Raw genomic sequence first — 23,040 nt, 5'->3', positions numbered from 1 at the left:
CAGATGCGCATTTCGACAATACACGTCTCTTCAGCGATGCTCGTAGCCAAAATATTTGAAATCCAAAGCTTATATAAAAGATGAAGAGCTATAATCCAAAAGGTTCAAAAAGTATAGCCAAATCCGTGAAAGGAATCAGAGCTTTGCATGAGGGAGATACATTCCATAATTTATAATAATTTCTAAAAATTTTCTACAGAAAATTTAAATAACACAAAAAATCCGTATTTACATGCCAGTACCAGTACCAAGGTACTGGCTACTAGGCTGGTGATACCCCCTTGACAGCAAAGACATCGACCCAGTGGAAGTAATAACATTAACGGTCCCAATTTTCATGCACTAGATGCGCATTTCGACAATACAGTGTCTTTGAAGTGATGCTCGTTGCCAAAATATTTGAAATCCAAAGCTTATATAAAAGAGGGAGAGCTATAATCCAAGGTCCAAAATATATAGCTAAATTTGTAAATAATCGTACATGGTGATAATAAATACAGTTTCTGTTTCACAAGATTTTTGATTGCATCATCACTTCAAATAGAATTTGTCGGTTAAAGTATGTGATTGCAAAACAATAGACTGAACAGGTTGTTAACACTTTCAAATATCAATAGGGTCAAGCAACATTTTAAAAATGATAAGATCGTTTAAGCGTTAATTTTGTTACAGAAACGAAATTTTAGTGGTATTGATCATCAAACATTAAGCCGGTCATGAAATAAGTTTGTGAATTATGTTTGCGGTTCTTTTGGCATGCATTGTGACGTGTCATCGTATTAATTATATATTAGAAAACTATAGCAGTTATATTAGAAAAGTATCGCATTCATAAATTTTTGATATTAAAAAAATATCGCTATGACATAAGACAAACATCGCATTGATATTTTAAAATATAGCAGTATTTTTGACTTATAGGCGATTTTGGCTTATCCAACAATTTAATTCATCTCGATTGCATTCCACATAATTTGCTACATGACATTAATTGAATTTGTACATCTACAAATGATAAATCGTGCATTTATGTCTCATTTATTCAACAATTCAATTTTCTCGTTTAAATACATCTTGCTTGGTATAACTTTAATATAATTCATGGAAATTATACAGCAGACGTATGTCTTGTTAAATGTCAGCCTGTTTTAAGAAAAGAATCATTACTTTATACCGAGAAATCTTCGTTCCTTCATAAAAATGTAAACATTCGTCTGAGATTTCCCACAATGCAACTCGTTGATATAAGACAATATCGCTCATTGATATAAGAAAAGTTTTTATCGTATCGCACCTTCCATAGACTGGTTAATTTTGTTACAGATACGAAATTTTAGTGATATTGATCCTCAAACATTATGCATTGTGACGTGTCATCGTATTAATTTTATGTTAGAAAACTATGGCAAGCCGTTTTGCTATTTATTCTTACTTCAAGATAACTCATAAACTTTATAAGATATCTTATATAGTTTATAAGATATCTCATATAGTTTATAAGATATTTTATATAGTTTATAAGATATCTTATATAGTTTATAAAAGAGGGACGAAAGATACCAAAGGGACAGTCAAACTCGTAAATCTAAAACAAACTGACAACGCCATGGCTAAAAATGAAAAAGACAAACAGAAAAACAAAAGTACACATGACACAACATAGAAAACTAAAGAATAAACAACACGAGCCCCACCAAAAACTAGGGGTGATCTCAGGTGCTCCGGAAGGGTAAGCAGATCCTGCTCCACATGCGGCACCCGTCGTGTTGCTTATGTGATTACAAATCCGGTAAATAGTCTAATTCGGTAGGTCAAATTCATGAAAGGGAAGGGGATTGTAGTTACGACGTAAGGAACATATCCGATATCATTTGTGAAACGGTTATTCCATAACGGTCAACCAACTCGTGATGGCGTCCGTAAAATTTACGAAGGGATGATTTCAACTTCACCATTTGGAACTCTTGGTTTAATAGCTTCCTTGTGAGCAGTAACCCTCTATCAAGAAAATCATGATAGGAAATGCAAGCACGGGAATATCGTATCAATTGGGAGATATATACCCCGTATGCAGGTGCTGCTGGAATGTTGCTACTTAGAAATGGAAAGTTCACAATTGGAAAGCTGAAATCATCTCTTTTGTCGTAAAGTTTTGTTTTCAACCGACCCTCATTGTCAATTTCTATATGTAAGTCAAGATATGAAGCCGACTTAACTGTATCTGTAGTATCCTTTATCTCCAATTCGATGGGATAGATGCGATCCACATAGTCACCAAATTTTGAATTGTTTAGTGAAAGCACGTCATCTATATAGCGGAAAGTAGGGTTAAAGGATATTGCTAACTTCTTATCTTTCTTTCTAAGAAGTTCCTGCATGAATTCAGCCTCATAATAATAAAGAAACAAGTCAGCAAGTAGAGGGGCACATTTGTTCCCATTGGGATGCCGACAGTCTGTTGAAAAACACGTCCTCCGAACGTAACAAATATGTTGTCAATCAAGAAATCAAGCATCTTGATAATATCGGTTTCAGAGAATTTTTTGTTTGAATCAGAATGATTCTTTACAAAGTATGATTTATCCCTCCCTAAGACAAGATACTTGTATCTACGTTGGCCATTCTTTTTTATGAAGCAAAGTAATACCAACTCTTTTAATTTGTCTTTTAGTTTGGAATGTGGAATACTTGTGTAAAGAGTAGAAAAGTCAAATGTTTTTATACTGTTACAAGATGAAAGAGAGTTAGATTGTATGTACTCTAAAAGATCTTTGGAATTTTTAAGTATCCACATCTGATTCACCCAACCTCTAGAATAGGCAGTTTCACAATAACTTTGAAGCCCGTCTTTGATTGCTGATAAAATGGATGTTAATAATTTAGAAAGGGGTGTCGTGGAGCACTTGGAAGACCCAGCAATATACCGTTGTTTGTAAGGACACTTATGTAGTTTAGGTATCCAATATAGTGATGGAAGATCCAGTTCTTCATCTTTGGTTGAAATACCAAAGGAACAAAGAACAGACCTATGATTATCCAGGATTTCCTCTTTGGTAAGTGTCGTGAGGGTATATGTTGGGTTTCCAAGTGAATTGTCTATACCTAATTCGTTTATCAAGTAATTAATGTATTGACTTTTACAGATAAAAACGATGTTATTTGGGGCTTTGTCTGCGGGGACAACAACATATTCATCATGGAGGTCAGATAGGTGTTTAGCAACATTTGGATCTTTGAAGATTGACGTAGCATGGGCATTGATGGACCCATTCAGTTTCTTAATTCTGATTTGTATTAACGACCTCACTGCCTTAATCCATTCGGATAGAGTGTCTACGTCTTCCTTCTCGCGCTTAGCCCATTGCCTGGCATAATCCTCGACTGAATCCATCAAAATTTTAAAGTTGTGTTTCCAATTGATGGTTTTAGGCTCACGATATTTCGGACCTTTCGATAACACGTTTCGTAGAGAAGTGTTATTAACAATGTTAAGGTCACCGGTAATAACGTGGCCAGCAGGATTATATGTGAATTGGGAACTAGCACAAGTGCAATCAGGAGGTTTAGACTTGAAGTCGTCAATATCGAGATCCTGCAAAACGCGTTTGTAATTGAAAATTTTAGTTGCAATAGGTTTGGTATAGGTATAAGAAATTATTGGTACAGACTGGTCTTTGAAATAAGGAGGTATTTTCGATTGAACTAATTTATGATGAAGGATATTGCCTAGGTTGACGCCATCGAGACCTTTGTTGGCAAAGGAAAGATTTAGAAAAGATCTTTTCTCTTTTTCATCTTTTCCAATGCGAACTGGCTTGAAAAGTCTGTGACTAGCAATATCCGAAATTATAGCTTGTAGTTTGTATAAGATATCCTATATAGTTTATAAGGTATATTATATAGTTTATAAGATATCTCATATAATTTATCATATATCTTATATAATTGTCTTTATAAGATATCTCATAAACTATATAAGATATCTTATAAACTATATCAGATATCTTATAAACTATATAAGATATCTTAGATAAAAATTCTTTATAAGATATCTCATATACTTTATAAGATATCTTATAAACTTTAGAAGATATCTTATAAAGTATATAAGATATCTTATAAATTTTAGGAGATATCTTATATAATATATAAGATATCTCATAAAAATGAAATTATATAAGATATCTTATATATTATAGGAGATATCTTATATATTATACGAGATATCTTATAAAGATTATAAGATATCTCCTAAAGTTTATAAGATATCTTATATAGTTTATAAGATATCTTATATAGTTTATAAGATATATTATATAGTTTATCAGATATCTTATATAGTTTATCAGATATCTTATATAGTTTATAAGATATCTTATATATTTTTTTTTATCTCATTCATTCAACAATTCAATTTTCTCGTTTAAATACACCTTGCTTGGTATAACTTAAAATAATTCATGAAAATTATACAGCAGTCTTGTTAAATGTCAGCCTGTTTTAAGAAATCTTCGTTCTTTTATAAAAATGTAAACATTCGTCTGAGATTTCCCACAATGCAACTCGTTGATATTATACAACTTCTTATTAGTCCGAGAACACAATTAATTCGTAGTGAATTTCTTTTAGAACAAAAAGGAAAATTAAAAAAATCCCACCTGCGCTTTCTCAATGAAATTTTTACAGTGTGTTGTACTACTTTTGGGACAAATTATATCAAAATTATAGAAAACTTCATCGCCTCTAACTCAAAATATGGACAATTTTGTGTTTAGGTGTCTTGAAATCTTTTGACAACTTCCGAAGTGCTAATTTTTAACCTTTTTCAGCTGGACCAAACAAATCACTTCTTTCCTGTAAAATTCTGGACCCAATTTTTTACAGTGTAATTTTACCCCCTACTTACAATTTGAGGCATTAAACATGGAGAAATAAATTTGGAAGGGGTATAAAAATTATTGGCAAGTAACCCACTGTTAACACTAGGGACTATATCAATGGACGACAATTGTGGTCTCGGACCTACATATAGCCTTTGTATGAGGTCGATACAGGATATATCAACCCAAAGAAGTATATCGACCTCGGACTTCGTCCTCATGCAATATACTTCTTTCAGGTCAATATATCCTTGTATCGACCTCATACAAAGGCTATATTTGTTATATTATTAATTTCCGACCATATTTGTTTCAAAATCGTCATTTAGGTTTGTTGGAATTTCATAGCTATTACATTGTCTCCTAGACAATAACAACATGCTAGTTGTTATTTCATTAACTTTTCCAGTATTTTTAACATCTTATGTATTTGAAGATTTATTTTCGTCAAATAATTGATCACAGATATCATGTGTTTAAAAACGTTAAACAATATCCTGAAATTCATTACATGACGTCACAAAGTATATCGGTTTTTAGATATTATAAAAAATACCCGTGCGATATGCTATTTGCCGGTCAATATGCATTTTGCTATCCGCCGTTTTCTCTCTACCTTAGAGAATATAGTTTAACATGTGACTATCCCTAAACGAATCAAATTTGTTAAAATATACGAATTAATAATATAAGACAATATCGCGCATTGATATAAGAAAAGTTTTTACCGTATCGCACCTTCCATAGACTGAGACTGACTTGAAAAAAGGAAGACAATTCTGCTCAAAGCCCGCCGTGCAAAAAAAATAAAAATAACTTCTGAAGAACAACGTCTCACTCTTTGGACGTTATAAAGAAAATAGTAAATTGGTCATATATGTGTGATTCATGTTTTTCTATGCTTTACACGTATTTTTCATATGTTATATTATTATTCATCATCATATCACACTAATGACGGACGCATGCCTTATTCAAAATCGAGCACACCGTTTTACCTGCATGCTTTCTAGTTACCGCCATCGTTGGATGTGTTTCGCATTTACAGAAAGGTTAGTTAGTAAATCGGTAGTTTATTATAGTGTCATAACCATATATAATACATCATCATATACAATATAAAAATCTTTAGAACCATATAAGTTATTACATACGGAGGTCTTTCGGAGAGATAAGACATTTTCATTTTTTTTAAACAAAATAATATATGTAGGACTCTAAGTGCGAACGTACTCTAAAGTGCGATGTGTTCGCTTAGTAAGATGGTCTACGACTACGCTAAAGTGCGATGGTGTCAGACACTAAAGGCATTGGCGGATCCAGGAAAAAGGGGGTCCGGGGCTTGGTACCCACTTTTTTGGACGATCAATGCATTTGAATGAGAACATGTGGTTGTAACACCCCTCCCCTTTATCATGTGTTAGGCAGCAACCATTTGATTTTCAGGGGAGGGGCTATGGACTTTTTTGGAAAACAAAGTTGGTTTACATTTTTTTGAGAAAAAAATACTTTGTTTTTGACCCTGAGAAAAAAAAAAATGTTTGTTTCAGCGTCAACTGCCACTATATGTAATAATGCTAAAATTGAAAGAAAAAAATAGTTTTCGATTTGTCGCCAAAAAAATAGATTGTGTTTCGCCGAAAAAAAGAAGGTTTGTCCAGAAAAAAAATCCATAGCCCCCCCCCCAAAAAAATCATCAAATGGTTGCTGCCTTAGGATCCCCTTTTTTAAAATGGCTGGATCTGCCCCTGAAAGTGCGATGGTTTTTACTTTTCAAGTCCGATGATATGACACGCTAACTTCCGATGGCGTAACGCGGATATATATATATATACATGGTTCAGGCAATGGTTTTCTTTTATGACTTTTATAGCTGGGTTTCTATTACTTTCTTGTTTGTTTCATTTATATATATCAAGTCGTAGTCTTTCTCTTTTGAATTGTTTTACACTGGTCATTATATAACCCTGTATGCTGCATGAACGGTGATACCATTAGTCCGACAACCATTATTCCGACAACCATTATTCCGACAGGCCACTATTCCGACAGCCCTTTACTCCGACAGCCCATTACTTCGACAGCCCACTATTCTGACAACCCATTACTCCGACAGCCCATTACTCCCGACAACCCACTATTCCGACAACCCATTACTCCGACAGCCCATTACTCCGACAGTCCACTACTCCGACAACCCATTACTCCGACAGCCCATTACTCCGACAACCCATTACTCCGACAGCCCATTACTCCCGACAGCCCATTACTCCCGACAGCCCATTACTCCGGACAGCCCACTATTCCGATAACCCATTACTCCGACAGCACATTATTCCGGCTAAGCATATATCTTATGTTTATTGGCAACTTATTTTCTCTTAAAAGACCAAATCCATACTCTTTAATATTTGTGGTTGTCCGGTTTGATTCCAATTATTCTTTCCATGCGATATATTTGTCTCAGTATATTAGAGTTGATACACATGCTTATTGCAACTGCTCAGTCCTTTCCCTCGTCCCTCTTTCGTTTTAGTGTGGGTATTTTATTTGTCTTTATATTTCATCGTTTGTGTATCCAATGTCAGTCTGTGCTGTTCTAATTCGTTATTTGTTGGTGTCTTGATCTACATTCTTTCACTTTGATTTTTTGGTCCCCCCTTTCGCGTATCCGGGGGATGTCCTGTGAGGTTTCGCCACTATAAACTACATATATGAATATATCGGAGTTGTGTAACACTACCCGCCCTCTTTGGTCGGAACACGTTCTACCCCTTGTGTCACTCATCTGAGTTTTATTTAAATTGATTTTGTCGCAGAAATAAGGGACTAATTTAGCGTCAAAATGAGAAAAACAAAGAGACAAACACATACCCAGATCCTAAAATAAGAGGACAAATTAATAGGACGAAATATGTGCTCTTACCAAAAACAAATATGACGGACATGAACATTTCGGCAACTTCTATTTAAATATTCATGGGGGAAAGTGATATCGGGCCAGTGACTGTATATGACATAGAAATACACAGTGAACGCACTTAACTGCTCAAATAGAACGAGTGCAGTATACTATAGTAACAAAATCTTAGATAATGTGTGACATTCTTGTCCCGCTTGTGTCTTTGTTAAATCATCTTATTGTAAAAACTTAGGATTATGTATTTTGAGGCAAACTTGACTTTTAATTTAGAGATTGTTTTCAAGAAGAAAAATATTTAGATATCATTGATTTTAAGAAAAGTATCGGTGGCGTGCTCGCCCATTACATTAGGAATTGAAAATGCCAGATACTCCAAAAATCGTATTGTACAGCTCATAAAGTTGAGGAAGAGCGTCATTTTTCAATCGACTTCTTATTACATAATAATTTGAGGGATGAACTCTTTCAGCATATTTCTAGCAATTGTCAGAACTTTAAAAAGTTAGATAAACATGATAAATCTTCGATGTCAACACAAGAAAACTTTACTTTTATGGGAAAACTGATGATTTTATTGTTAGTTCAATTATGTATAATACACGTCTCGATACTGTATAGCAGTATTGTTTATTCAATATTTAGTTTCTTTTCAAGAGTGTAATGAAGGATAAATAAATTGCATTTATTGATTAATATAACCCCCAAGGGCGACTGGGGAAACAAAAACAGAAACTCTTTGAGGGGTTCGTAGGCGGCCTGTTGCAAGGCAAAATTTCTGTCCCTATCCAGTATACCCTCATTTTCCAGTGGCAGTCCAAATTTCCCCGACCATAATCCCGAATGGCCTCTATTATGACAAGACCTACCTATTGTTTGTATTGTTAATTTGTTCTCGTCCTGAACATGCATGAAATACTTGCCACTGGACGTTAAGCAACCATCAATCAATCAGTTGATTATGATAAATTATGTACCACATCTTTGATTTTGAATAGCATAAAGAAGATAAAGGAAAGATGTGTTAAGAGTGCCAATGAGACAACTCTCCATCATATTCACAATTTATAAAAGTAAACAATTAAAGGTCAAAGTATGACCTTCAACAAGGAGCCTAGACTCACACCGAACAGCAAACTTTAGAGGCCCTCGAAATTAATAGTGTTAAACCATTTCAACTGGAAACACAACGGTCTAATCTATATAAAAAAATCATTTCTGCATGATTTTTGTTTTTTCAATACAAGTGCGGACACAGATCAATGTGGAAGTATGTTTGACCGTGTTTACTTACAAAAGAAGTTCTGTTTTTGCCCAAAGGGTTCCATATTAAACTGTGCTTCTTATTAGCTAACCTTAACCAAACATTAACCATAAGAAGTATTGTTTATTCAATATTTAGTTTATTTCAAGATTGCCACAGAGGAGACATAATTGCATTTATTTGATTATGATAAATAATGTTCCACATCTTTGACTTTGAATAGCATGCAGAGGAAAACAAGGTTCATTTCTGCATGATTTTTTGTTTTTTTTTCAATACAAGTGTGGACACAGATCAGTGTGGATAGTATATTTTGATGTTCGTCAATTTAATCTGACAAAAGGAGTTCTGTTTTTCCCATAGGGTTCTTTATTTAACCGTCTTCAGAGAGTGTCACGCTCTTTGCATGTGAAGAACCCATGCAAAAACTCTTTGAGAGGTCCGTAGGCGGCCTGTTGCAAGGGAAAATTTCTGTCCCTATCCAGTTTACCCTCATTTTCCAGTGGCAGTCCAAATTTACCCGACCATAATCTCGAATGGCCTCTATTATGACAAGACCTACCTATTTTTTTGTGTTGTTAATTTGTTCTCGTCCTGAACATGCATGAAATATTTGCCACTGGACGTTAAGCAACCATCAATCAATCAATTGATTATGATAAATTATGTACCACATCTTTGATTTTGAATAGCACAAAGAAGATAAAGGAAAGGTGTGTTAAGAGTGCCAATGAGACAACTCTCCATCATATTCACAATTTATAAAAGTAAACAATTAAAGGTCAAAGTATGACCTTCAACAAGGAGCCTAGACTCACACCGAACAGCAAATTTTAAAGGCCCTCAAAATTAATGGTGTTAAACCATTCCAACTGGAAACACAACGGTCTAATCTATATAAAAAAATCATTTCTGCATGATTTTTGTTTTTTTCAATACAAGTGCGGACACAGATCAATGTGGAAGTATGTTTGACCGTGTTTACTGACAAAAGAAGTTCTGTTTTTGCCCAAAGGGTTCCATATTAAACTGTGCTTCTTAACAGCTAACCTTAACCAAACGTTAACCATAAGAAGTATTGTTTATTAAATATTTAGTTTATTTCAAGATTGCCACAGAGGAGACATAATTGCATTTATTTGATTATGATAAATTATGTTCCACGTCTTTGACTTTGAATAGCATGCGGAGGAAAACAAGGTTCATTTCTGCATGATTTTTTGTTTTTTTCAATACAAGTGTGGACACAGATCAGTGTGGATAGTATATTTTGATGTTCGTCAATTTAATCTGACAAAAGGAGTTCTGTTTTTCCCATAGGGTTCTTTATTTAACCGTCTTTAGAGAGTGTCACGCTCTTTGCACGTGAAGAACCCTTGCAAAAACTCTTTGATAGGTCCGTAGGCGGCCTGTTGCAAGGGAAAATTTCTGTCCCTATCCAGTTTACCCTCATTTTCCAGTGGCAGTCCAAATTTACCCGACCATAATCTCGAATGGCCTCTATTATGACAAGACCTACCTATTTTTTGTGTTATTAATTTGTTCTCGTCCTGAACATGCATGAAATATTTGCCACTGGACGTTAAGCAACCATCAATCAATCAATTGATTATGATAAATTATGAACCACATCTTTGATTTTGAATAGCATAAAGAAGATAAAGGAAAGATGTGTTAAGAGTGCCAATGAGACAACTCTCCATCATATTCACAATTTATAAAAGTAAACAATTAAAGGTCAAAGTATGACTTTCAACAAGGAGCCTAGACTCACACCGAACAGCAAACTTTAAAGGCCCTCAAAATTAATAGTGTTAAACCATTTCAACTGGAAACACAACGGTCTAATCTATATAAAAAAAAATAATTTCTGCATGATTTTTGTTTTTTCAATACAAGTGCGGACACAGATCAATGTGGAAGTATGTTTGACCGTGTTTACTGACAAAAGAAGTTCTGTTTTTGCCCAAAGGGTTCCATATTAAACTGTGCTTCTTAACAGCTAACCTTAACCAAACGTTAACCATAAGAAGTATTGTTTATTCAATATTTAGTTTATTTCAAGATTGCCACAGAGAAGACATAGTTGCATTATTTGATTATGATAAATTATGTTCCACATCTTTGACTTTGAATAGCATGCGGAGGAAAACAAGGTTCATTTCTGCATGATTTTTTGTTTTTTTCAATACAAGTGTGGACACAGATCAGTGTGGATAGTATATTTTGATGTTCGTCAATTTAATCTGACAAAAGGAGTTCTGTTTTTCCCATAGGGTTCTTTATTTAACCGTCTTTAGAGAGTGTCACACTCTTTGCACGTGAAGAACCCTTGCAAAATCTCTTTGGGAGGTCCGTAGGCGGCCTGTTGCAAGGGAAAATTTCTGTCCCTATCCAGTTTACCCTCATTTTCCAGTGGCAGTCCAAATTTACCCGACCATAATCTCGAATGGCCTCTATTATGACAAGACCTACCTATTTTTTGTGTTGTTAATTTGTTCTCGTCCTGAACATGCATGAAATATTTGCCACTGGAAGCAACCATCAATCAGTCAATCCCTTTCGAGTTCATCCGTCACAGGCAAAAACTCGTCAATTATGCACGCCTTTATGACGTCATTTACCAGATAGAGGGGCTCGCCTGTATCCCTGCACTATTTTCGTTCATCAAGCGTCTTAGTGATCTTCTTTGTGCAGGATAAACTAGAAATAATGGTTGCTCTGTAGGTACTTACTGACAATTCCCTAATGACAGCAGTGTTGATTGTCAATTTTGAAAATTCAATTTGCCGAATAATTCGTACAATATAGAATTATAGTTTTCCAACCACTTGCTCAACATTGGAAGGAAGTGACGACGCCCCTAAACGCACAAATGACGGTGATAAAGGCGCGTATAATTGACGAGTTTTTTCCGGTGACGGATGAACTCGAAAGTGGTCTATTGATTATGATAAATTATGTACATCTATTATTTTGAATAGCATGGAGAGGAAAACATTAGAAGATATAGGAAGATGAGATAAGAGTTTCAATGAGACAACTCTCCATCCAAGTCACAATTAATAAAAGTAAACCATTTAAGGTCAAGGTACAGCCTCCAACAAGCAGTCTAGGCTCACACTGAGAAGCAAACTATAAAGGGACTCAAAATTTAACTAGATATCATTGAGATGGGAGCCATCTCTGTGGGCCCCGCTGTCAATAACGTGGGGTAAATAAGTTGTATGGATAATCTGATATGAAGCATTATTTGAAGTTATTACATAGACACAATTTGTTAAAAACAACAAACAGATGGACAGACCGACGGACTGATCTTTGACCTAGGATGCATACATTATGACACATTCTCTGGTGTTGGTTTATATATATGCTAAGTTGAAAATGTTTGTCAGGTATAAAGTATGAAATAATAACAGCTGTCCTCTCAAAATATAGTGTGGATCAAATTTGTTAGGGATGGACAGACCAACAGACAGACAGACAGACAGACAGACCTTTGACCTAGGAAGTGGTACATACATCATGACACACCCTCTGGTGTTGGTTAAAATGGATGTCAAGTATATTTAAAATCATAACAGTTCTCAAGATATAGAGCAGACACAATCTTCACAACAGGACACGGGGTTGTCAACTGAAACCAAAGTTTTTTTACGTTGACCTTTGACCTAGGAAGTTGTACATATATCATGACACGCCCTCTGGTGGTGGTTAAAATGGATGTCAAGTATAAACTTTGAAATCATAAGGGTTATCTAGATATGGAGCGGACACGATCTTCACCACAGGACACAGGGTTGTCAACTGAAACCAAAGTTTTTGACCTTGACCTTTGACCTAGGAAGTTGTACATACATCATGACACACCCTCTGGTGTTGGTTAATAATCTTGTTAAGTATTAAATATAAAATCATAATGGTTATCTAGATATGGAGCGGACACGACCTTCGCCAAAGGACACAGAGTTGTCAACTGAAACCAAAGTTTTTGACCATGACCTTTGACCTAGGAAGTTGTACATACATCATGACACACCCTCTGGTGTTGGTTAAAATGGATGTCAAGTATAAACTTTGAAATCAAAACGGTTCTCACGATATAGAGTGGACACTAAAGTGTTACGAACGGACGGACGGACTGACGGAAGGACAGACAGAGGTAAAACAGTATTCCCCTTTTTTTAAAGTGGGGGTATAATTAAGTATATGGATGGAAGCAATTTTAGGAAACCATACAGACTTCAAAAATGAGGAAAAGCCTTCTTGGCTGTAAACAGCCCGCTGACATGAAAAGTATGTAACAATTCAATCGAGAAAGGTAATGGCCTGATTTACAAATAAATAACAGCTTGGGGGACCCCATCCCCTAAATGAGGGATATCCCTTAATTTGCTGTTGTAAAAATGGAAAAAAGAAATTGTAGCCTTGATAGCTTATATAAAGGGGGGATTTACAATAGATAACTTGCACTATCATTTTCTTTGTTCAGTGGACCGTAAAATTGAGGTCAAAACGCTAATTTGACATAAAAATAAGAACAATTGGACTTTGGCGTCATCAAAAATTATGCCTTTCAGGTGTTTTATTGCTGTCTGATTGGTGTATACCTCGTATCTCATTGTACTTTAAATACACTAAAATAGAAAGTTCTGTGAAATAAGATGATTTACAAATGTACCAAATTGAAAGTATCTCTGTAATTTACAACCATTTACTTCTTGTTTCATATATGCAAAAATAGTTTTTCTCATTTTAACACTGACCTTAAAATTTAGGGAAAATGTTGACAAAACAACAAGCATAATACCATTAAAGGATCTCAAATTTTGGCTGCACAATAAGCTAAAAAAAATGTTATTCAATTTTTTTTATATACAAATTTTAAAACAACATGCATTTTCATTTTTTTTAACATAACTTGTCTGTTGACACAATAATCTGAATTTGAATTGTATTATATTCTGAAAGTATTTGTGGTTGAAAAATAAAAATATATACAAAAGTTTATTCCAGGTGGTTTAGTTACACTTCTTGAATACACCACTACTATTACTTCACGTCTGTTTATAATGTTTAAGAGTCCTCTTCTGCATATAATTGCTATTTGTACTCAAGGATTCCTTCATACATTTGCACAAGTTTGTCCTCCTAAGATGTTGCTCCATTGATAAAATCCTGTAATGCATACTTTAAGCAATCAGACTCTTGGAAAACTTCCTACAGTTCCTGTAATATAATAAAATCTACATGTAATGTTTGTTTCTGTAGTCAAGGTTCACACAAAAAAGATTACATCAAATTAATCTCCAATGATTTACCAAATTTATAATTCAGAGAAAACTGTATTGTATTTTAAGCTCGAACTCTGACATGATCAATTGTTGATTTTGTAGTGATTAAATCTAGTAAAACCCAGACCTAGGTTTTTTTACTAGTACTTTCCCAATGGGCTAGGCATTGCAATACTTATAAAACCCAGGTTTTTGAATTACCAACCCTGTTTCAGGACATTTTATAGCTCAATTATAATGCTGTTTCAGTTTTGCTCATTGTTGAAAGCTGTACATATGATCACTTATAGTTAGTCAGGGAGCACAAAGTATATATACACCGAGCATGGCAAGGCTAAACAAAAAATTGGAGGTAAAATTGTCTTGGGACAATATTTCATTATGAAATAGTGTCCTTCTCCATGAAATTTTCATATAAAATATTGTCCACAGACATTATTTTATAATGAAATATTGTCTGAAATATTTAAAAGAAATTTCGACAAGACAATATTTCATGGAAGACAATATTTTATGTTACACCTGTTCTGCGGGAACCCCGAGTTATGATGGCAAGAATTCCTACAAATCTACAACAATCTCCTAACCTACGCACTAAAGGATACATATTGCATATATGAGTGAGTTTATAAAGCTGCAGCCCCACAAACAGAAGCTGAAGATCTTGTAGACATTTTATTTAGATTCTGTGTTCCTGTGCAAACCAATCTACAATCAAGACACAAGCTTTTGTTGTAAAATTATCAGTATCACAATATCAGGTAATAACTTAAAGGGGCACTAGCTGTCAAATTCATGGTCACCGATTTGACTCAAATTCTCATATTTGATTTATAACAATGTAAAACATTTATCCAAACTACCAAAAGTCCAAAAGAAACAGTTTATAGCGCATGGGGTAGATAATATGAAGGTTTGATTAGTGTGAATTTTAGTACAGAGCCATCTTATTAACTATCGATTTGAACTCAGATGACCATATAAGCGATGTAAACATACATAAAGATATGAATAGATTAAACCAACATGTGCAATTGGATTTTTATAGATTTTATTTTATAGATTCAAAATATGTTTCTCATTGTTTTCAACCGTATAAGAATGCTTTCATATGGATCGAATAAGTAATCAAATGGTTTACCGTAGTTTCACTTTCATTGTTGACATTCCTTTTCTTTAAAAATAATCAGGACAAGTGCATTGTCAATCTCTAGCTTGGGATAAAACGTAATAGATATAGGAAGATGTGGTGTGAGTGCCAATGAGACAACTCTTCATCCAAATAACAATTTAAAAGGTAAACCATTATAGGTTAAAGTACGGCCTTCAACACGGAGCCTTGGCTCACACCGAACAACAAGCTATAAAGGCTATGAAGTTCACATGAATACGGATTTAATGAGGTTGACTGATACACTTGCAAGTGAATTAGCAAATATCAATGTTTCTTTGCTAAATTTGACAAAATTGAACTATTTTGGCTGCTAAAAGCGAATTATTATTTCACTATTTCACTTTCATTATTGATTTAATGTACCAAAAAAATCTTACTTTAGATTATTTATATATCTCGTAGCTAGTACCCCTTTAACTAAAACCTTGAAAGACATGGTACTGGTAGTTGTGACATAAAGAAATACAAGAACACCACATTAAAATAAATAATTTGTTTTGCACATCGCTTATATGTCTCAGTCAATTGTACATGATTTCAATAATGTGAATTTGAACTGCCTTACTTTAGAATTACTTTAACACTCCATTACACCAGCCCTGCCATTAACTTGGTTAAGAGTTGACAGATCGACCGGACCGACAGGCCCAAAGTGAGACGAGACTGATCACAATTGATCACCTGACCAATACTAGTATTATGTTTTGCTAAAGAAAATTTCTACTTTTACCAGCCATTTTTAATTGTGTATGTATATATCAGCCTGCGGACTATTCTCCTCAATATTTTCAGTAAATACCTTTACATGCGTTTTGTGTTTCAAAATGGATAAAGACAATTAATGGAAGTATATGCTTTGTGCCAAAAGAAACGAAGAAAGTGATGCGGTTATTAGTGATTGGGTAACGCTTCAAACTAATGTGGATTAAAATCAAATGTGTGTTCCGATATATTCAATTTCATTGTGGATTAAAATCAAATTTGTGTTCAGCTACATTCGATTTCATTGTGGATTAAAATCAAATGTGTGTTCCAATATATTCGATTTCATTGTGGATTAAAATCAAATGTGTGTTCAGCTATATTCGATTCATTGTGGATTAAAATCAAATGTGTGTTCAGATATATTCTATTTCATTGTGGATTAAAATCAAATGTGTGTTCAGATATATTCAATTTCATTGTGGATTAAAATCAAATGTGTGTTCAGCTACATTCGATTTCATTGTGGATTAAAATCAAATGTGTGTTCCAATATATTCGATTTCATTGTGGATTAAAATCAAATGTGTGTTCAGCTATATTCGATTCATTGTGGATTAAAATCAAATGTGTGTTCAGATATATTCTATTTCATTGTGGATTAAAATCAAATGTGTGTTCAGATATATTCAATTTCATTGTGGATTAAAATCAAATGTGTGTTCAGCTATAATCAATTTCATTGTGGATTAAAATCAAATGTGTGTTCAGCTATCATATTCGATTCATTGTGGATTAAAATCAAATATGAGTTCAGATATATATTAGATTTCATTGTGGATTAAAATCAAATGTGTGTTCAGCTATATTCGATTTCATTGTGAATTAAAATCAAATGTGTGTTCAGATATATTCTATTTCATTGTGGATTAAAATCAAATGTGTGTTCAGATATATTGGATTTCATTGTGGATTACAAAGATGATATTGTTATAGCAGCTAATAATGGTAAGTTTTATAAATATTATATTTTAAAATGCAGTCCTCGGCTATTAGTTTCTTGTCTTTTAAGTTTTATTTCTTACAAGGTGAATGATTAGAAGAATGGACAAACTTTCAAAGTACAAAACTAACATGGTAAAAGCTCACATGAGGTTTGAATTGCACATATGAGCATTATGTTAGATTTTTGTGGGCACATATGAACTACCAAACTGCACACGTTGAGCAACCTGATTTGCATACAATTATAAGGAAATTGACATGAACCTTTTCGAAGGGAGTCTTATCCAAATATTGGAAATTATCTATATAATCTGCCTTTTGCTCTATAATAAGATTGATACAGCATTATATGTTAAAATTGGTTTTATAAAAGAATCAAAAAGATTACAGGATACATTAAAAGGGAAATTTCCAAAAAAGGCTGCACGAGTTTTTAATGTAAACAGAGCTTTCCTAGCTATTTTGGCTAATCTGTTAAACTTGCATTTTATAGATTTCCATTATTTTTTATCAGAGTGCCCAGAAATTTATACTCAGTAATGTTATCATTTTTTTCATCATTGAACCTTACAATGTATGGTTCCAGTTTTGTAGGTTTTTGTTCAATGATCTTTGTTTTTGTTTTTTTAGTATTTAGACATAACTGCCATTTTTCACAGTAATTTGATAAGTCATTTAAGTTATTTTGAAGACCTTCTGTACTTTTGGATAAAATTATAAGGTCATTGTAAACAAAAGACTTCCTATAACAGAATTTAATATTCTCAATGGGTTTGAACCTTTATGGTCAAAATTTTCAACTATGTCATTTATAAATAAATTGAAGAGTGTGGGAATAATACTGCCCGCTTGTTTTACTCCTCTGTCAATGGGAAAGATCTAGAATGTTTATCCTTATATTTTAAAGATGCTTCAGTATGAATAAACTGTTGTTTTATCATTTCAAACATATGTTTCCCTATACCCATTTTTGCTAATTTATAAAGCATTCCAATTCTCCAAAGGGAATCAAAAGCCTTTTTAAGATCTACAAAACAGGCATAAAGTTTTCTTTTTTATTTTTATGAATATATTTATTAATCAAAGTTTTAAGGATAAATACACTGTCTGCAGTTCTATGATTAACTCTAAATCCAAACAGGGCATTATTTTTTTTTCCATAGTTTTAATCATTCTTTGTTTTAAGATACTACTAAATAATTTGGATATACAGTTGATAAAATAAACTCATCTGTAATTGCTTGGATTACTTAACTTTTTTTGAGGCTGTAATCCCCTGCGCTGTCTGGATCCCCGGTCTTCAGAGTGTGTACCTGCAAGAGAAAACAAAAGTGTCTATTACTTTCACATTAATACGACAATTTTGGAAAAGGGTCCATTAACATAAAGATATAACTTAACTTTTTTTGAGGCTGTAATCCCCTGCGCTGTCTGGATCCCCGGTCTTCAGAGTGTGTACCTGCAAGAGAAAACAAAAGTGTCTATTACTTTCACATTAATACGACAATTTTGGAAAAGGGTCCATTAACATAAAGATATAACTTAACTTTTTTTGAGGCTGTAATCCCCTGCGCTGTCTGGATCCCTGGTCTTCAGAGTGTGTACCTGCAAGAGAAAACAAAAGTGTCTATTACTTTCACATTAATACGACAATTTTGGAAAAGGGTCCATTAACATAAAGATATAACTTAACTTTTTTTGAGGCTGTAATCCCCTGCGCTGTCTGGATCCCTGGTCTTCAGAGTGTGTACCTGCAAGAGAAAACAAAAGTGTCTATTACTTTCACATTAATACGACAATTTTGGAAAAGGGTCCATTAACATAAAGATATAACTTAACTTTTTTTGAGGCTGTAATCCCCTGCGCTGTCTGGATCCCCGGTCTTCAGAGTGTGTACCTGCAAGAGAAAACAAAAGTGTCTATTACTTTCACATTAATACGACAATTTTGGAAAAGGGTCCATTAACATAAAGATATAACTTAACTTTTTTTGAGGCTGTAATCCCCTGCGCTGTCTGGATCCCCGGTCTTCAGAGTGTGTACCTGCAAGAGAAAACAAAAGTGTCTATTACTTTCACATTAATACGACAATTTTGGAAAAGGGTCCATTAACATAAAGATATAACTTAACTTTTTTTGAGGCTGTAATCCCCTGCGCTGTCTGGATCCCCGGTCTTCAGAGTGTGTACCTGCAAGAGAAAACAAAAGTGTCTATTACTTTCACATTAATACGACAATTTTGGAAAAGGGTCCATTAACATAAAGATATAACTTAACTTTTTTTGAGGCTGTAATCCCCTGCGCTGTCTGGATCCCCGGTCTTCAGAGTGTGTACCTGCAAGAGAAAACAAAAGTGTCTATTACTTTCACATTAATACGACAATTTTGGAAAAGGGTCCATTAACATAAAGATATAACTTAACTTTTTTTGAGGCTGTAATCCCCTGCGCTGTCTGGATCCCCGGTCTTCAGAGTGTGTACCTGCAAGAGAAAACAAAAGTGTCTATTACTTTCACATTAATACGACAATTTTGGAAAAGGGTCCATTAACATAAAGATATAACTTAACTTTTTTTGAGGCTGTAATCCCCTGCGCTGTCTGGATCCCCGGTCTTCAGAGTGTGTACCTGCAAGAGAAAACAAAAGTGTCTATTACTTTCACATTAATACGACAATTTTGGAAAAGGGTCCATTAACATAAAGATATAACTTAACTTTTTTTGAGGCTGTAATCCCCTGCGCTGTCTGGATCCCCGGTCTTCAGAGTGTGTACCTGCAAGAGAAAACAAAAGTGTCTATTACTTTCACATTAATACGACAATTTTGGAAAAGGGTCCATTAACATAAAGATATAACTTAACTTTTTTTGAGGCTGTAATCCCCTGCGCTGTCTGGATCCCCGGTCTTCAGAGTGTGTACCTGCAAGAGAAAACAAAAGTGTCTATTACTTTCACATTAATACGACAATTTTGGAAAAGGGTCCATTAACATAAAGATATAACTTAACTTTTTTTGAGGCTGTAATCCCCTGCGCTGTCTGGATCCCTGGTCTTCAGAGTGTGTACCTGCAAGAGAAAACAAAAGTGTCTATTACTTTCACATTAATACGACAATTTTGGAAAAGGGTCCATTAACATAAAGATATAACTTAACTTTTTTTGAGGCTGTAATCCCCTGCGCTGTCTGGATCCCCGGTCTTCAGAGTGTGTACCTGCAAGAGAAAACAAAAGTGTCTATTACTTTCACATTAATACGACAATTTTGGAAAAGGGTCCATTAACATAAAGATATAACTTAACTTTTTTTGAGGCTGTAATCCCCTGCGCTGTCTGGATCCCCGGTCTTCAGAGTGTGTACCTGCAAGAGAAAACAAAAGTGTCTATTACTTTCACATTAATACGACAATTTTGGAAAAGGGTCCATTAACATAAAGATATAACTTAACTTTTTTTGAGGCTGTAATCCCCTGCGCTGTCTGGATCCCCGGTCTTCAGAGTGTGTACCTGCAAGAGAAAACAAAAGTGTCTATTACTTTCACATTAATACGACAATTTTGGAAAAGGGTCCATTAACATAAAGATATAACTTAACTTTTTTTGAGGCTGTAATCCCCTGCGCTGTCTGGATCCCCGGTCTTCAGAGTGTGTACCTGCAAGAGAAAACAAAAGTGTCTATTACTTTCACATTAATACGACAATTTTGGAAAAGGGTCCATTAACATAAAGATATAACTTAACTTTTTTTGAGGCTGTAATCCCCTGCGCTGTCTGGATCCCCGGTCTTCAGAGTGTGTACCTGCAAGAGAAAACAAAAGTGTCTATTACTTTCACATTAATACGACAATTTTGGAAAAGGGTCCATTAACATAAAGATATAACTTAACTTTTTTTGAGGCTGTAATCCCCTGCGCTGTCTGGATCCCCGGTCTTCAGAGTGTGTACCTGCAAGAGAAAACAAAAGTGTCTATTACTTTCACATTAATACGACAATTTTGGAAAAGGGTCCATTAACATAAAGATATAACTTAACTTTTTTTGAGGCTGTAATCCCCTGCGCTGTCTGGATCCCCGGTCTTCAGAGTGTGTACCTGCAAGAGAAAACAAAAGTGTCTATTACTTTCACATTAATACGACAATTTTGGAAAAGGGTCCATTAACATAAAGATATAACTTAACTTTTTTTGAGGCTGTAATCCCCTGCGCTGTCTGGATCCCCGGTCTTCAGAGTGTGTACCTGCAAGAGAAAACAAAAGTGTCTATTACTTTCACATTAATACGACAATTTTGGAAAAGGGTCCATTAACATAAAGATATAACTTAACTTTTTTTGAGGCTGTAATCCCCTGCGCTGTCTGGATCCCCGGTCTTCAGAGTGTGTACCTGCAAGAGAAAACAAAAGTGTCTATTACTTTCACATTAATACGACAATTTTGGAAAAGGGTCCATTAACATAAAGATATAACTTAACTTTTTTTGAGGCTGTAATCCCCTGCGCTGTCTGGATCCCCGGTCTTCAGAGTGTGTACCTGCAAGAGAAAACAAAAGTGTCTATTACTTTCACATTAATACGACAATTTTGGAAAAGGGTCCATTAACATAAAGATATAACTTAACTTTTTTTGAGGCTGTAATCCCCTGCGCTGTCTGGATCCCCGGTCTTCAGAGTGTGTACCTGCAAGAGAAAACAAAAGTGTCTATTACTTTCACATTAATACGACAATTTTGGAAAAGGGTCCATTAACATAAAGATATAACTTAACTTTTTTTGAGGCTGTAATCCCCTGCGCTGTCTGGATCCCCGGTCTTCAGAGTGTGTACCTGCAAGAGAAAACAAAAGTGTCTATTACTTTCACATTAATACGACAATTTTGGAAAAGGGTCCATTAACATAAAGATATAACTTAACTTTTTTTGAGGCTGTAATCCCCTGCGCTGTCTGGATCCCCGGTCTTCAGAGTGTGTACCTGCAAGAGAAAACAAAAGTGTCTATTACTTTCACATTAATACGACAATTTTGGAAAAGGGTCCATTAACATAAAGATATAACTTAACTTTTTTTGAGGCTGTAATCCCCTGCGCTGTCTGGATCCCCGGTCTTCAGAGTGTGTACCTGCAAGAGAAAACAAAAGTGTCTATTACTTTCACATTAATACGACAATTTTGGAAAAGGGTCCATTAACATAAAGATATAACTTAACTTTTTTTGAGGCTGTAATCCCCTGCGCTGTCTGGATCCCCGGTCTTCAGAGTGTGTACCTGCAAGAGAAAACAAAAGTGTCTATTACTTTCACATTAATACGACAATTTTGGAAAAGGGTCCATTAACATAAAGATATAACTTAACTTTTTTTGAGGCTGTAATCCCCTGCGCTGTCTGGATCCCCGGTCTTCAGAGTGTGTACCTGCAAGAGAAAACAAAAGTGTCTATTACTTTCACATTAATACGACAATTTTGGAAAAGGGTCCATTAACATAAAGATATAACTTAACTTTTTTTGAGGCTGTAATCCCCTGCGCTGTCTGGATCCCCGGTCTTCAGAGTGTGTACCTGCAAGAGAAAACAAAAGTGTCTATTACTTTCACATTAATACGACAATTTTGGAAAAGGGTCCATTAACATAAAGATATAACTTAACTTTTTTTGAGGCTGTAATCCCCTGCGCTGTCTGGATCCCCGGTCTTCAGAGTGTGTACCTGCAAGAGAAAACAAAAGTGTCTATTACTTTCACATTAATACGACAATTTTGGAAAAGGGTCCATTAACATAAAGATATAACTTAACTTTTTTTGAGGCTGTAA

The sequence above is a fragment of the Mytilus trossulus genome, chromosome 4 (assembly GCF_036588685.1).
Source record: "Mytilus trossulus isolate FHL-02 chromosome 4, PNRI_Mtr1.1.1.hap1, whole genome shotgun sequence".
NCBI classification, from domain to species: domain Eukaryota; kingdom Metazoa; phylum Mollusca; class Bivalvia; order Mytilida; family Mytilidae; genus Mytilus; species Mytilus trossulus.
The sequence above is the reverse complement of the archived record's forward strand: the minus strand, read 5'-3'. Positions refer to the sequence as shown.